Consider the following 10,732-nt stretch of genomic DNA (forward strand, 5'->3'; position numbering starts at 1 on the left):
TCAAGAGTCTTCTCCAACACCACATTTCAAAAGCATTGATTCTTTGGTGCTCAGCCTTCTTTATGGTCCGACTCTCACATCCATACATGACTACTGGAAAAACCATAGCTTTGATTAGACAGAACTTTGTTGGCAAAGTAATGTCTCTGTTTTTTAATATGCTGTCTAGGTTTGTCATAGCTTTGCCTCCAAGGAGCAAGCGTCTTTTCACTTCGTGGCTGCAGTCACCATCTGCAGTGATTTTGGAGCCCAAGAAAATAAAGTCTCTCATTGTTTCCATTGTTTCCCCATCTATTTGCCATGAAGTGATGGAACCAAATGCCATGATCTTAGGTTTTTTTTTTTTTCTTTTTATCAAAATGATCAACTAGATTTTATCAGCTTAAAAATGTTATGCTCTTCAAAGGACAATGTCAAGGGCATGAAGAAGCAAGTCACAGCCTGGGAGTAAAGAGCCACAATGCATAATTATGACCCAAAACCTGTATCCAGAGTGTTTATACACTGGTAAAATCTGGGTACACGTCTTTGTCCCTATGTGAATATGTATATTCATATATATATGCATATATTTCACAAATATATGTAACTATATACATATATCCACACAAATACATGTATATATTTGTGGACTTTGAAGTTAAAGTCACTCAGTTGTGTCCGACTCTTTGCAACCCCACGGACTGTAGAGTCCATGGAATTCTCCAGGTCAGAATACTGGAGTGAGTAGCCTTTCCCTTCTCTGGGGGATCTTCCCATCCCAGGGATAGAACCCAGGTCTCCGTACTTGTGGAATGCAGAGGTATATACATACATATACACATACATGTAGACAAACAAAAGCAATGATGAAAAATCACTTCTCAAGACAAATACCGTATTACTTCATTTATATGCAGATCTGAAAAAAAAGACAAAACAAAAAAGCTTGTAGATACAGAGAAGAGATTGGTGGTTGTCAGAGGTAGAGGGTAGGGGGTAGGCAAAAATGGATGAAGGGGGTCAAAAGGTACAGACTTCCATTTGTAAAGCAAATGAGTCCTGGGATCTCAGGTCAATAAGACTGTGCTGTACAAAAACTTCTTGTAACAGGACAAACATTCTAATTAAAGAATGAGCAAGCTATTTGAATAGATATTGCTTAAAAGAAGATATACGATGATGATCAGCGAATGAAAGATGCTTCCCATTCTGAGTTGTCAGGTATATGCAGGTTAAATTCATCATGATCCCAAATCTCACTAAAATGTAAAAGATTAACAGTGTGAAGTGTTAAAGAGGATGGAGCAGAGGCAACTCCTTTACTCTGCTGGTGGGAGTGTAAAATGGTACGATCATTTGTGAAGTAAGTATAAAATTAAACATGTCTTTTGTACAAGGCCCACTCTTAACTAATTACTTCAGTGGAATGAAAAGTTTTGTCCAAAAACATGATGTGTGTGAATTTTATAGTATGTGAACCACACTTGACGAAAGTTGATGTGAAAGTCGTTAGGTCAGGTGAGAGTTCCCTAGAACAGCCCTCCCCTCTCCTCTCTCTGCGGCGGTCTTTGCAGTCAGGGGTGCTGTCCCGCATCAGACACCTGGGTGAGGGCTGTGCTCACCGCTTACAGCACAGCCCCTCAGGCAGCAGAAGTGAGGGTGGATGATGACCTGCCTTAACTGTGTTTGGCCAGATCTGAAGACTTGTGGTCACATGTTTTAGGAAGGAGGCATTCAAGGATTAGTCAGATTCTAACAGAGTCAATAAATGATCTTATTTGCACAACAGAAATAGAGATACAGATGTAGAGAGCAAATGCATGAACACCAAGGAGGGGAAGGCGGTGGGATGAACTGGGAGATTGGGACTGACACATATATATACGTCTATGTATAAAATAAATAACTAATGAGAACCTGCTGTTTACCCTAACAGATACGAGGTCTGCCTCCTGAAATAGTATGAGGGTCTGAGAGGTTTTTTTTCTTCCTCTCTGCTGATGTTAATTGTCATCTACCTAACAAAACTCTAGATCCATACTAAATTAATAAATTAATTTAAAAAAACCTCTACCAGTTTCTCCCTGCTGCCAAGCTGCCAAGTATATTGAGAATAGACTTATTGTTTGGAAAATCTAACAAGTAAAATTCTTTCATCCAAGACTGACTCCATCTACAGGATGTGACTGTAGTAATATGTTTTAAAACACCATGAATTTTTGCTGATGATCACACGTGACTGGGCACCATAGACTCCCTATTAGGAAATTTATAAATTTTCCTTAGAGATGTAATTTTCTTGTAGTTACCTGAAACTTCAGTTATTAAGGCTCAATGAAATTTTGCCCAATTATGCTTTTGATTTACTGCTTAAAGCAGTCAACATTTTCTCGAATATATTTTGTTAACCTCACTCACAATTTACACTGTCTAGAGTTTACTGGCTTGATAAATTCAGAGGTGTTCCTAATGTTGCTTCTTTATTTTCTTCCAAAGCCCACAGAGCCTAATGCTTTCTACTTTGCTTAGATTATTGTTTTGTCATTAAAATTTGTTTTGGCTCCTTCCCAGCTCTTCCATCAGTATGTTATAATCTCACAATTAAAATGTCTAATTTATTTCCTCGTGTTCCTGATGTTATTGAAGTTGGCTAGCACCCTCTAGAAAGGAAGCCAAAATCTTAATAGGCACCAAGAACAAAACATTTTGTCTCCTCTTACATTCCTGTTTTCATCATGCTAACAAAATAAAATATTTAACCTAGAGTCAGATGGAAATCACTTACTTTTATTTATTTTACAGAGAACTTATATGTGGCTTTAGTGTTGCTTTCATGATTTTCTACTGAGGGAGGAAGTATTGCTATAAAATGCAATGTTAAGATGTTAATTTTATTAATAAAGCAGTACCTTTAAAAGATAGTTCATGGCTGGAGGTAACACTTAAAAGGAGGGGAACGTTTCATCCTCATTGTCTCTATAGGCTGATACATCTGTAAATTATTCACCTGTTAAGCAGAATAATAGTTTTGAGATTTGAAAAATGGAACTTCAAACTTGATGGTGTTGCCTTGCCATTCAAGGTTGCCCTTGTGAAGTTTTATTCACTCCTGATACCAACTTTTAAAAGTAATTGAAACCATGGTTAAATTCCTCCCCACAATGCATGGGTCAGAACACGCTGGGCAGAGCAGAGGCTGGTGGATGTGGAAGGTCTGCTGTGTGGCCGGTGGGGCTGTGAGCTGCTGAGGGTCCCAGAGTCAGCCTCTGGCTTCCCGAGTGCCGTGGAGCATGGATACCGTCCATGGGCCAGGAGGGGACGTGGGGTTGTAAACTAATTAGAAGCAAGCATTTCTACACTCATTTATTCTGCAAGTGTTCACTGAGATCCTGCCAGGTGCTGGGACACCCAGTGCTGAGAACAAGGCTGTTGGCCCTGCCCTGGGGGAGGCTGCAGTCCAGAGGGGACACAGCTGCGCAGTGCCGGAAGACACAGTGGGGAAGAGAGAAGGCCACCCCAGAGACCACAAGACCCCGCTGGGCATCTGTTCCAGCTGCTGTGTAACATGTCACCCCAAACCTCCTGGCTTCGGTGCTGTGAATTCCCGGGTTCCGTGTGCTCCTGGGGCCTGCTGGGACTGTTGGTGCTCCTGCAGTCAGGAGTTGCCAGGGCTGGGACCGCCTGGAGGCCCCCAGGCCAGGCGTCCGAGATGACAGCTTGGACACACTTGCCTGGGGTTGATTCTGGCTACGGCCGGGGTGCTCAGTCAGAGCCCAGAGCTGGCCACTCCCTAGACTTGTCCTTGTCACAGTACGATGCTGCCAGAGAGAAAATCCCAAGAGTAAACACTCCAAGGGGCAAGAGGAAGCTACCGGGCTAGCAAAGGTGGCAGCCAGACTGTTCCAATGTCACCCCGGCTGAACTGGGCTAGCTACAGGACCCTCCCCATTCAGTGGGGTTAAAAAAGAAAAAAGAGACCCTCATCTCATGAGGAGAGAGGGCTCTGGTCCCTTTGCCAAAGGAGGAAGTGGTGCAGTCCATACTCTGGAAAATAAAGTGATTGCCGGATCTAAGAAATTTCCTGTGGATAAGTGAGATTTATTCTGAGACCATCAAGTTTAGTAGGAGGCAAGTTAAATGCTTATCTTGCTAGTCTCCAAAGGTTCCACACACCTTTACACGTATCGGCCAGTCTTTGTCAACTCCCCAAGAGGTGGTTACTGCTGTTATTTACGTTCTGCAGAAAAGGAAGCTGACACAAGACATCAAGCAACTGCTAAGTTTGCACTTGTGTCCGAAAGTCAGGAGCCACCTGCGAGCTGCTGGATCATGCCGTGGGGTCACGTGGACCCTGCTGGGCAGTCATGGCAGGAGGAACGGGCGGACCAGGTCTCCAGGACACCGCACACTCACAGGGGATCCCGACACATCCTGACGCAGAGCCGGCAGGTGAGGAGGGAGCGGCTGGAGGGAGCGGGTGAGGTAGGGGCGCAGGGGCCTGGAGTGCCGGTGCGTCCTGGGAGGCTCTGGAGAGTCTGGAAGTTTGGATGTTATCCCCGGCGGGAAAGGAGCTGAAATATTCTACACAGGGGATTCTGTGAACCAGAGGCATGGTTCCCAAAGGCCAGCCTGGCTGTCGTGTGGATCAAAGAGGGGAGGGTGTTGAGAAAGAGGAAGACCGAGGCGAGGCCAGGGTGTCGTCGGGAGAGGTGAGGGCAGTGGGTGTGTTCGGTGTCCATACCTGCAACACGGTGGATGGAGGCCGGAGCGGGATGCCCTGTGGTCTCTGCTCTCAGGCTTCCACAGTGAGACCCGGGGAGACGGAGGCTCTGGTCTTGAAGATGGGAACCGGGTATAAGGGGCAGACCTGGAGAGGAACCCAAGAGCTTTTCGGTCTCCTTTCTGGCTTGACGCCGCTGAGTGTCTGTGCTGAAGCCGGAGGACCTTGTAAGCATTTCCACCGCAGATCAGGCCGTGCTTTGAGCTCCTGTGCTCAGGCACCCCTCCCTCCCCAGGCATCGATGTCTCAAATCTTGGATAGTGTGGCCAAAACTCAAGCACAATTTGGCTTGAGCAGGAGTGAGGCTTGCAGGTAACACAGAGCCAGAGATGGTGTCATCACGCGATTCTTCAGGATGTTGGCCTTGAGGACCTAGGGTCCCCTTTGCTGGGTGTCACAGGACCCGACCAGCTGGAGGCTGGGTCTCAGCAGAGATGCTCAGGCTGAGTGGAGGGAGGAGGGAAGTTCGTGGGGTTAGAAGGTGGTGGGAGACAGTTTGGGGGGCAGGCGAGGGGCACACAGGAAAGGAAGAGGTAGGGGCAGGATTCACTACTGTCCTTCCAAGTTGAGATTCCCTTTAATAATGTGTCTTTGTGGCAATTTAAATAAGGCTGAAGAAAAGCCCCTCCCCATCATTGCAGTTGTAGATGAGGCCAACTCTGCAAATACAAGGGATGTCCTTCAGCTGTCCCAAGAGATCGGCTGGGCAGTCAGTGAGGCGGGTCACAGGGGATCATGCTGGGTCTCTAGTTAAAGAAGGGATGCCTCAGCCTTGTGCATCCACCAGTTTTCTGGAGGGAACAACCCTGCAACTATGGGCAGAACAATATTCCGTGTTTCAAGATCTTGGGAAAAAAAAAATCTAACATCCTTCAAGCTGGGGTTATAGATCCCCATTTTCTCTTTTGGGCTGACATTCTAGACAGCTTCAAAGTAGCCCTTTTAGTTTTGAAACAGGCCAGATAGATTCATTCCATTGACTTTCTTTCAGATGTTGATGGTGGGAGAATAATTTCCTATTGGTATTTATTTTGCTCTAAATTAGCTATTTGCTTATTGACCCAAAATAGTTATCATCTCAGCTGGAGATATATTGGAACTCTGGTTGCCAAACAAATATTCAGCAAAAGATGAATCAAAGCATATGGGGAGGAAAACCCTACGAAGCCCAGCCCGCCGGGGCCCTGGAAGTCGTCCTGGCCGACAGCCATGCACCCCGCCGCACACAGGCGTTGCCTGACAGTGATCGATTCGACAAAGAGGAGGCATTAATGATGCTCTGGCTGATGGCTGAGCCTCTTCACGGTCATTTGCATTTCCATTTATCATCTCTGCATTTATCATCGAGAAGAGGACGCCAGAGCTAATTAAAGTCTGGGCTAACAGGGTGACCCGGGAGGCTGGCGGCCACCAGCACCCAGGAAGGCCTGGGAAAGTTTCCAGCCGGAAGGACACCAACCTTACACCAAACCCAATTAACTTAATTCTTCGGGAAGCTGTTTGGGGCTCCTCCAGTGCGGTAAGCCGGAGGATTTAAAGCTCAGAATTGATGTTAAATCGAGGGTTTGGTGACACGCGGGACTCCTGTGCCCCCGCAACCCAGCTCCACCCAAACCCATCTTTAGAAGTCCTTACACTGGAAGAAATCTGAAGCATAGAGACCTCATGTGTTTTGTTTGCATCACACTGCACACTTCTTTACGGCGGTTTCAGAAATTTAAAAAAAACACAACTTTTTTTCTATAAATTGAATTCAAAAGATAAATTCTGGACCATTTATTCCTTGTTTCTGTGGAAATTCCTGGTGCCCGTATTCAGAATAAAATGGGACCCTTCTAATCCAGTTGCGGTGTAAACATTGCACAAGGCACCGCTCCTGAAGTCTATTTTCACCGCATGTAAAGTTCCCCCATACATTTTCATTAGTGTGTTTATTCCCCCTTAGTATCCATGACAACAAATGGCATCATTAAAGAGGAGATTTAATTTCTCCTTGATGAGTTTTAATTAGAGACTGACATTCTGATTCCTCTCCCCCCTGCATGCCAGATCCACAATAGGCTGTTTTGGGGGGTTCGATCGATCTAGGGAAATGGGAGACACCCCTGGAGAAGGCTCTGTGTGGAGGAAACAGAGGGTTTCATAGGAGACGCCCGCTCCTGACCTTTGGTAGATCTGCGGGGCCTCTTTGAGGGTCCCTCACCTTCAGAGTGAAAAGGGTGACCCTGTGCTGCCCTGGCTTGATAACGCGCATAACGCAAAGAAGGAGGTAACTAGTGCCACTTCTAACGATGTTGATCCCCAAGAAGGGTTTCGTCCCGATGTCAGGCAGAGCTTCAGGGCCGCCTTCCTCCCTGTGGGATGAGTGGGGGCGCCTTTCCTGGAGGAAACTGGAAGTGCCCTTTGTGCTCACCTTGTCCTGGTCCTGGCCCTGGACGCTTGGCGGGCAGCACAGCCTTCCGTCCACACCATACACTCGGGAGTGATGCCCGCTTAGTCCTGGGGATGAGGGAACGTGGGTCAGAGAAGGACCGACAGCTCAGTGGTGTCCAAGACCGGTCTCCTGCCCCGGACTCCAGGGCTGCAGCTTCATCCCCCACCCTGTGACCCTCAACCCAAGGGCTCATCCCAGGTTATTTCCCCAACTTCCCTGTGGGGTAGCAGGGTACAGGGGCAGGCACCTGCAGTGGCCAGGCACGTGGACCCCACCCTCCCCCTCCCCACGAGCGAGCACGTGGCTGCAGGAGGGTTGAGGGCAGAATCCTCGGGGTCGGTTGCGATGGGGAATCCTCGGGGTCGGTTGCGATGGGGAATCCTCGGGGTTGGTTGTGATGGGGAATCCTCGGGGTCGGTTGCGATGGGGAATCCTCGGGGTCGGTTGTGATGGGTTGAGGCCATGCAGGAGAGGTGCGCCTCACAGGGAGCAGTGGTTGTGGTGTCAGAATCCGGATTGTTCCATCATCCATGATGCACAGCTGACCGAAGCCCTGGTCAAGGAAAGGGGAAGGGTGAGAGGTAATGAAGGCATCTGCTTCCTCCTGGCATATTTTAGGTGGGCCTGTAATCAAGGGCTGTGCATGGTCTGCCTTGCTCTGTTCTTCCATGAGCCCTGGGCACCTGCAGTTCATAGCAAATGGATCCCAGAACTTTCTAGGGTCTTTCACTCTGGGGCTGGGTCTCTCCCCTGGATGTGAGTCTTGGGAGGCAACAGGTCATGGATTCTCTCAGTCACGGCTGGGCTGTGTCTCCAAGCCTTGGACAGGGCAAGCTTCACATGAAGTGTGTGCAGCCTGTATTTGTGGGATGAGTGGTGGGTGGATGGATGGATGGATGGATGGATGGAAGGGAGGAAGGAAGAATTTGAATGGATGGAAGGAAGGATGAATGGGTGGACAAACTTGGGATCCTGGGCCCAACTTTCACCTGACATACTCAGAACATGCGATTGGATTGTTGCCCTAAGGTCCAGCCTGTACTTAACTCCAGCTCTGACCTGGCTCCTGGTCAAACAGTACCCTAGATCGCACGTGGCTCAAACCCCTGCTCAGAGGTTCCCTGATGTTATCACCCCCGGAACTAGGACAGTCGTTAGGCAGGTCGTATGGAATTCAGATGTGCTCTCCAGTTTCGCCTTTCTCCCTGCTTTCATCCAGGCCCCAAAAGGAGCCAACCCATCTCGAGCCACTGGTCCTCTGCTGTAAAGGAAGACTTCCTGATGCACACAGGAAAGGGCTGCATGATACAATAATCAGAAACGGATATTTCAGGCAAAGGGTAAATTTCAACAGGGGTGAAGTTAGCTTCCTTTTATTACCAATTGAATGTTAATGTAAAACCACTTTTTTGGAATATTGTGTTTTCTCACTAATTTATAAATGAACTGTTATTCAGGATTTGCAATTAGGGGAACATAGAACTAATGTGATCTGGGCAGAATTGAACTTTTCTGAACCAGAGATGAACATTTAGCAGGAGGAATGCAGAACTTTGTCTGGCTCACCATTAATTAGCTTCCTCTTCATTAAACTACTAGCCTTGCAGTTCACCAAAAATATAAAGAGCTTGATTTTCCATTTCATAATTTGATTGCAGAAAGCCCAATCCTCAAAGTCCACGAACTTCTCTCGGGAGGAAGCTAAGCACCATTGTCACCGACCCGGCCATCAGCATCAAGAGACGTTCCTAAGCACGCAGTTGTGTAGAGTGCTGAGATGGACGGTGAACAGAGAAGAAAGAAACTGAACTTTCTGTCTTCTGAGTGCACTGGGCGTGCAAGCGGGTGAGTAAGACGGGAAACCAAGAGAAGAGATAGAGGATGAAGCAGACCACCAAGGATGTCATTTTAGTCGAGATGAGAGGAAGGAAAGGGGAGAACCCCAGTCCTGCAGAGGGGAGCAGAAAGAGTGAGTAAGCACAGTCACCTCTCACCTGAGTCAAGGCTGGGGTACCCAGCAGCCTCTGAAGCTTCAGACCAGCCCTGTGCTGGGAACGGGATCTCAGGAGCTACTGAGAAGCTGAGGAGGACAGATCACCTCCTCAGTGTGAGGAGGGGGTGCAGAGGAGGGAGGCGCCCCTTCGTGCTTGGTACTTGGAAGCTCCATCCGCGCTGGGCCCCCGTGGCCTGTATGGACTTAGAGATACTAGTGCTGCTGGGGAAGTAGCAGCTGTCTGCAATCAGATGGGCCAGGAATGCAAAACAATGAGGCCTTCACACAACACAGACCTTTTGAATGCCTTTAGAGGTCATGACCTTGCACCTCTTTTTCACTCTAATATGACAAGTGTTCAGTTCGGTCACTCAGTCATGTCCAACTCCTTGCAATCCCATGGACTGCAGCACTCCAGGCCTCCCTGTCCATCACCAGCTCCCGGAGCTTACGTAGACTCATGTCTATCGAGTCAGTGGTACCATCCAACCATCTCATCCTCTGTCGTCCCCTTCTTCCGCCTTCAATCTTCCCCAGCATCAGAGTCTTTTCCACTGAGTCAGTTTGTTTATAAAGAGGAAGAGCCAAATGGATTCCAGAGAGGCCTCAGTGCCTGGAGGGGCCCTCTCTTTGACCCACGTGGTTGCCACTGGGGAGACCCTTTGCCTGGTTAGAGAGGGGCCACTGTCCACCCATCTCTTCTGGCCTCCAGGAGTCCCCCTGGGCAGGGTGTCAGCCAGGTGATGGTACAGCTTTCCTGGAGGGTCGCCAGTTGCAGGAGCATCAGGTCCGGGGGGGTTGGATCCCCAGGGGTTCTTGCTGTAGGCGCTTCTATCCAGGGGTTCTCATCTGAGCTCCAGACACGTGCTCAAGCCCCGTCTCCTGGCTGAATCCCCACTGTCCATTCCTGCGGGAAAACTGGAGGGACTGCTTCTACTCCGGCTGGTCACCCTTCCCACCGCCTGGTCCCTGCGCCCAGGGGCAAGGATGAACAGTGCGTGAACAGCTGAGCTCTGGGCAGGCAATGGTGGTATCCTGGGCGGATGTTCCCGGGGGCCTGCCACAGATGTTGTCAGGATCCTGGGGTGTTGGAAACCATGAACTTGGAGGGGTTTCTAATCAAATTAGCTGCTGTAGAAGCAGCATTTCTATCGTGTGACAACACAGATTGCTTTGCCTCTGAGACTTCTTTTCCAGTTTTACTTACTTTTTTTTTTTAGCTTACTTTAGTCATGCCAGATTACATCGTGTTGTCATTATTTGGGTGTTAATTAAATACAGTTGCAAGCGTGCATGTGCATACTAAGTCTCTTCAATCATGTCCTACTCTTTGCGACCCCATGGACTGTACCCCACCAGGCTCCTCTGTCCGTGGGATTCTCCAGGCAACAGTACTGGACTGGGTTGCCGTGGGCTCCTCCAGATGATCTTCCCCACCCAGGGATCAAATCTGCATGTCTTGTATCTCCTGTGTTGGCAAGTGGGTTCTTTACCATTTGCACCTCCTGGAAAGCCCACAGTTGCATGAATGTTCATAATTGCA

The 10,732-nt window shown here is 48.3% G+C and overlaps 1 long non-coding RNA gene across 2 annotated transcripts; it reads left to right on the top strand.

The window, feature by feature from the left end:
* The first annotated feature begins 7,733 nt into the window (after positions 1–7,733).
* On the top strand, positions 7,734–10,481 carry LOC145516504 (uncharacterized). Of its 2 annotated transcripts, none has more exons than XR_014061432.1 (3): positions 7,734–7,777; positions 8,416–8,536; positions 8,855–10,481. It is a non-coding gene; the product is annotated as an uncharacterized LOC145516504 (long non-coding RNA). The 2 variants fall into 2 exon arrangements; XR_014061431.1 differs by having other exon boundaries at positions 7,756–7,814.
* Positions 10,482–10,732: the final 251 nt, after the last annotated feature.

This window comes from Giraffa tippelskirchi, chromosome 8 (genome assembly GCF_054371585.1).
Source record: "Giraffa tippelskirchi isolate mGirTip1 chromosome 8, T2T-mGirTip1v1.2.pri, whole genome shotgun sequence".
NCBI classification, from domain to species: domain Eukaryota; kingdom Metazoa; phylum Chordata; class Mammalia; order Artiodactyla; family Giraffidae; genus Giraffa; species Giraffa tippelskirchi.